Source organism: Humulus lupulus, chromosome 1 (assembly GCF_963169125.1).
Source record: "Humulus lupulus chromosome 1, drHumLupu1.1, whole genome shotgun sequence".
NCBI classification, from domain to species: Eukaryota; Viridiplantae; Streptophyta; class Magnoliopsida; order Rosales; family Cannabaceae; genus Humulus; species Humulus lupulus.
The window spans coordinates 282,023,334-282,029,876 of record NC_084793.1 but is presented as its reverse complement, the minus strand read 5'-3'; the positions used below and the strand labels follow the sequence as shown (position 1 = coordinate 282,029,876).

General features: G+C 29.3%; 1 long non-coding RNA gene across 1 annotated transcript; it reads left to right on the top strand.

Moving 5' to 3' along the window:
• The first annotated feature begins 2,893 nt into the window (after positions 1-2,893).
• On the top strand, positions 2,894-4,615 carry LOC133777538 (uncharacterized). Its single transcript, XR_009868633.1, has 3 exons — positions 2,894-2,992; positions 3,787-3,823; positions 4,281-4,615. It is a non-coding gene; the product is annotated as an uncharacterized LOC133777538 (long non-coding RNA).
• Positions 4,616-6,543: the final 1,928 nt, after the last annotated feature.

Genomic DNA, 6,543 nt, shown 5'->3' with positions numbered 1-6,543 from the left:
GTACTACTATGAGTGTCCAAATAATTCCCGGTCAGAACCAAAAATCCATAGTAACAAAGATAATGCTATAAATACTATCATACTACTATCAATCTTAGCTAAGTAAAGTTCTTGGACTCTACATAGGCCTCTTGAGGGAATCAATTCACCATACGCTTGACCGTTTATTTGAAATGATTAGCGGACTAAAGAAACACATTTCATTATCTTGGAGACCCATTGATGCTTGAAAGCCAATTTTAAAAGCATTCTTTCTATATATATCAATTCCACCCTATCATAAGTTTTGCTCATATCCAGTTTCATTGTTGCATAACATCTTTTTCCACTATTTTTAAGTCTTAAACTATGCAAGCACTCATAGGGTATCAATGCACTCATATTTTATAATATATAAAATATGGTTTTACTTTTTTTATAATATATAAAATATGATTTAATTTATCAATTTAATTTTTTATTATTTAATTCATTAATTTTTTAAAAGATAATAGATTTTTTAATTTTTTAATTATTTTTAATTTAAAATTATACTCATGGCGCGAACGTAACCAGTACATATCAGCGAGTAAAGAGTCATGTAATCATTTTGTTAGCTACATGTGATGAAAGTTAACAGAAGATCTACTTTACATCATTAGAAATATTTTGAAGAAATTTTTAATGGTCTGAAAAAATTAGAGGCATGATACGGTAGTTCGAGGGTAAAAATCCTAAATAAACTAAATAAAAAGCACAAATACAAGAGGTATTTAAATAAGCGTGCTATGGAAAAATGTGAGAATATGATACAAATTGACATTTATGTGAGAATGACATCCACTAGCTATGAGTTTTTCAAAGAAAATCGGTTTGAACATATTTGTAAGTTTTATATAGGTCGAAACCTGAAATAGTGATATATGTATCCAGAAAAAAATGGCACGGATAGGAAAAACAAATCAAAATTACCACAAAGCCAGAAAACCGGTAATAGACATGTAAAAACTTCACATCCAATAATTAATTATAACATCTTACAATACAGAAAATGCATTATACTTATAAAAAATAAAAGCCACTTGTCCCTAATACACTTATTAACTAAGGTTTAACACTTTTAGCTAAAATAAAGGTTTAAGTAACGTTATTGTGTTTTTTTTTAAACATAAAAATAGAAAGACTTCTTTTATTTTTGTTTTAATAGCTAATTTTGTTTTTAAAAGGAAAGATAAAAAATGTGTTTGAAAACTCTTTTTTTATCTTTAATCAAATAAAAAATAAAAACATGTTTGTTAATTCACATTTTTCTTTTTTAAAATTACAATGGAGACATAAAAATATTAATATTTTGAAATATATCAATAATTTTCAAATCACCTCCAATCTTTAAACTCTTTATCCACCAAACTAACATAAAATCAATAAAATCTACATGGTAAAATAAAAACATAAATTTAATAATTGTCCAAACTTAATTTTTTTTAAACAAGTTCTAATCACATCATTTTAGAGTTAATAACTAAACACTAAAGTCTAAACTTTATCATTTCAAATTTAGCAACCAATCTATTCTTCTATGTTTTGGCATCTTTAGAAACAATACGCTCGACACCTCGTTTTCAAACTTCTCAATAGCTTTTGCATATACTTTTCCACTAATTCCATCAATTTGATTTAGAGCTTCAACACTCTCATCTAGTAAGTAAGTAATGTGATGAAGATGTTGTCATTGATCTCTCTAATAATTTCGTCTTTTGCTTTGCATTTTCATTCACAAATGCATTTGCCAAAGTTGATGAGAACTTTGCTCTTTTTATCGATCGAGAATTCGAAGTACTAGTTGATTTATCTCTTCTTTTACTACCATCCTCATCGAAACTACTTTCTTGATTCCTATTAGGACTTTTCGATATCACATCATCATCATCATTAGCATCAGTATCATCATCATCAAAAGGATTTCCAGTTGAATGATGAGTATTGGAACCAGTTGCAGTAGTATCATCAAAGATAATGCATAATTTCTTATAAAATATACATCCTTTCTTTCTAAATCTTTTAGCAGACTTGTTGTAACTCCCATTTCTTTTTACAAATTATTACAATTATGAAAGATAAGAGAAGATGTTTTTATTCATACTTTTAAGTGCATTACAATGCTAACCGAAGGCTAGAGCTATTAAGTAAAGTGGAAGAATAACTAATGAATATGCAACTATAACATTCATGGGCATTTCATTAGTATAATAACCATAGAATGATGCTAAATACAAACAAACAATCACTAAAGTTATGAAAAATAAAGAGAAATTCATGATATGATGATGAATTTTTATAGAAGGTTAAGAGGTGAAGAAGTTATGCAAATAAATGGTTGAAGGAACAAGTATTTATAGGACAAAAACTAGCCGTTTATGACCGTTGGTGAATAGTGATCATAACCGTTGGGGGTATAGTTGTTTTCTGTTATGGGATTTTAACAATTCTAAGTTGTTGAAGTAACCAACAGGTGGGAATAATTAATTTATGGGTGTTAGAGAAATTTTTTCAGAAAAGTTTGTGAGTCAAAAATGCTGGACTAAGTAATATAAGAAGATTGGGAAATTTTCATTTTTTTACTATTCACTGGGTACTATTCATAGTGGGTCCCATAGTGGGGTCCGCAAGGGTCCCACAGTAGGGTCCACATGGGTCCCACAGCGGGGTCCACCCCATGGGTTCCACATGTTGACGTAGTAGTGACACATTGATGACTTAAGAAAATTACTATGCTTGATATTTTGAATATGTTATTATTCCACTATGCTTATTATTTTTAATATTTTATTAGAATAGTATCCCAAGTTTTTCCTATAAATAGTCCTTCCAAAACTCATCTTGAAATCACAAAAACCTCATTTTCATTTCTCTTACTATACCTAAAAATCTTCTTAACATCCTTCTAAAGTTCTAAACCTCGGAGATCTAGGCGAAGTTCTGTCCGTAACGCTAGCCTACGAAAACCTTTTAGGTAAGTTCTTCCCGAGCCTTTCTTTTCAGTTATTTAGTTATTATATATGTATAGATTATTTTACTATGCCGTTATAATGCCAAAAGTTATATATAGGTTATTTTACTATGCCGTTATAATGCAAAAATTTATATATAGATTAATTTACTATGCCATTATAATGCCAAAATTTATATATAGATTATTTTACTATGCCGTTATAATGCCAAAATTTATATATAGATTATTTTACTATGACGTTATAATGCCAAAAGTTATATATAGATTATTTTACTATGTCATTATAATACAAAAAAAAAATTATATATAGATTATTTTACTATAATGCCAAATTTATATATGGATTATGTTACCATGCCATTATAATGCCAAAATTTATATAGATTACTTTACTATGCCATTAAAATGTTAAAATTTATATATGGATTATTTTACCATGTCGTCATATTTTACAAATGCCAAAATTGAAATATAAACTATTTCTTTTATGTATCTTTATAATACTAAACTTATATAGGCTATGGTCACACTTTGGACTATTTGGACTTTTATTATATGACCTTATTCCCTATTATTATGGACTGATACTATGACCTGGACATTTCCGTATGACCATGACCATGACCACGACTTTTAGACCAGGATCTTGCCATGGACAATTATAGTATGACCATATGCCTGGACATAAAATAAACAATAAAATAAGAAGAAAAGAAAAATAGAATAACAACAATTATAAACTAAAATTACATCATGTAGATTTTATGTAAGTTAATAGTTTGTGTTTTTACCAGGAAGCTAACAATTTCGGTTGTTTTATCAAGACGCAAGGTAAGTAGAATCCTCATCTACAATACAAGTATTTTATGTGTCTTATGTGCATTTATATGCTTTATATGTTAATCTGTCATATTGTTCTTATGCATAAGTTATTTTCAAGAATGTTATATTATGCATAAGCACGCTTAATGTTCACAGACAAGTTATTGAAAACGTTAAAGTAGATGTGCTGCTTGGGAGACCTAAGTCCCAAAAATGTAAGGAGGGAGATGTACGTCCCTATATGACGAATGTTTATGAGGAAAATTCCCTATTATCATGTTTATGTTCAGGTGGGAATGTGATTCCCTATGTAATGCCGGCAGCAGCATCCTCTAAGCGCCCAAAAGAAAGGAAAGTGAAAGAAAGAAAGAGAATACATAGCATGTTGCAAGTTTATTTTAATGCATATGAGGTAGTTATTCTGCTTACTGAGCCTTAGCTCATCAGTTAATGTTTTGTATTGTAGGTAAGAGGCCCCAAATATAAATCGTTGATGAGTATACGTGGAGCCAACATGACTGTACATATGGGGCTGACCTGAAGGGAGTGGAGTTCTGCTATGCTATTTTATAAATAAACAATAAACTTGGTTTTATTATATTTCATTAAAAGTATTTTGTGAACTTTATCATTTACTTAAAGCTTTAAAAGTATTTCATGAACTTTGTAATTTACATAAAGCTTTTCAATTTATCAGTTGGATACATTTTCATTTCTACGTTAAGGTGTAGTAACGCCACGAAAATGATTTATAAAAGTATTAAGATTTGTATGTAAGATAAAATTTTTATTTAGTTGTGAGTATTGTGTGATTTAAGGTTATAAACATTATTTATATATTGTTTAATAAAGTTTTTGTAAACTCAGAATTTCAGTATTGTCGTATTTAGGTTAAAATTTGTTTTTACACTATATATGTATGTTAAGAAAGAGGGCGTAACACTTGTTATCCTACATAAAATAAAATTATTATGATAAAATATACAAATTCCTATTAAAATAAAACAAGCATGAAATTCACTTTAAATAATGTTTACCTGAATAAGTTTGTCCTACACTTCATCAGTCGCACAAACTTGTCCAGTCGTTGTACTGTATCCAATACCAGTCTTTTTCAATAAAGACTTGAAATCCTTCTGCTTTTGCCTTAATTGATTGAATTTGTTCCTTAGTTGCGTATCACTATAATTTCTTTTTGTTTGTGCACAAAGCTTTTCCTTTATATGTTTCCATGACTGCTTTGTAAAAGTTGTGGAATTCTTATTTCCCTTTAAAACTTATTATTTCATAAGTTCAATAAAAAAAATTTCATAACTTTGTGTCCAAACAGAAGCCTCATAATTATTCTCGATAATAAGAACTTCATTACCTAAGAATTCAAAAAGAATTCTACATACAAAATTATTCTTAAAGAATCCATTAGGAGAAGATAAAACACACACATACACATTGATATATGAAAAAAGGTTACTCTATCTTCATCACAGTTTCAACATACTGCAGAATAATAAGCAAAGCAATGGGTCCACTCTAAGACTATATAGATTCTTAGAATGGCTAGCCAAAAATGTTTATATAGGCATTTGCACACAATAAGAAAAATAAATCTCAAACAAATCAGTTAAATATAGTTTCAGCTCCAGATAAATTTAACATCCCCGAAGAAATTAGCTTTAGATGGCAGTACAAATAACTCTGACTCATAGCATTGAACATTCAAGCCTAATGGACCAGAGAATAAGAATCAACAGAAAAAAATACTCTTCTATGTTTTGGGCCGATTTTGAGCTTGAACATAGCAAAGACCTTACTATTTTAGGTTTAGAAAAAACCCAGTGGACCTTTTCTTGAAACCAAACTGTGCTTTGGAATATAGAAATAGGAACCAAAGAACAAAGAAGCTCTAGAAAATGACAATAGATATAAGTTGGGATTAAAAAAAAAACAACCATGGTAGAGTCGTGGGTCATTGTTTTCAATACATGTTGTGTGTGTATTCAAGCTAAACAAATTATACAAAGGCTTTCAATTAACAATTTAACACACTCCCAAGCAGGACCTATCCTATATAGCTCAATCCCAAAAACCAAAAATGATGTTATGTTTGGTCATGCAAGTACACTATTTGGTTTTTTTCTATATATTTAACACACTACTAATACAAAGCAATTTCCCTTTGGAGACTAAATTCAAAGTGTACTACTATTTAATGAAAGAGAAAGAAACAATGCCCAAATTGTTGGCAACAAACACTATTATTTACAATCTAATATACAAAGACTTCATTTGTTATAGTTGACCTATGGGTTCGTCTCCACCACTGCTGGGCAAGATCACCTCTCCTATTTTAATTAATATTCTTCAAGTGTCTATAAAGGATGTTAAAAAGGAACCAACGCCTCAAAAATGCAACATAACATAACTTAGAATATTAACACAGAACATAACAAACACAAACAGAAAACCAAATGCATCAAAACCAGTTCTGTAAACCATTAAACAAGTCCAACCCATCCATATATCCACAAATATACACGCATAAAATTTATTCAGGAATTTCACGGAAAGAAAATAAAAGAAACCCTCTCCGACATTTCATCAAATACATCACAAACAATTTCAATACATGGGTTAGGTCTCTTTCAATTTTAACAAAACAAATCATAGAAGTATATAAATTGAGAGAAAGATAATCATGAAACAAATGAAGAGTAACCCAGTATCACAGA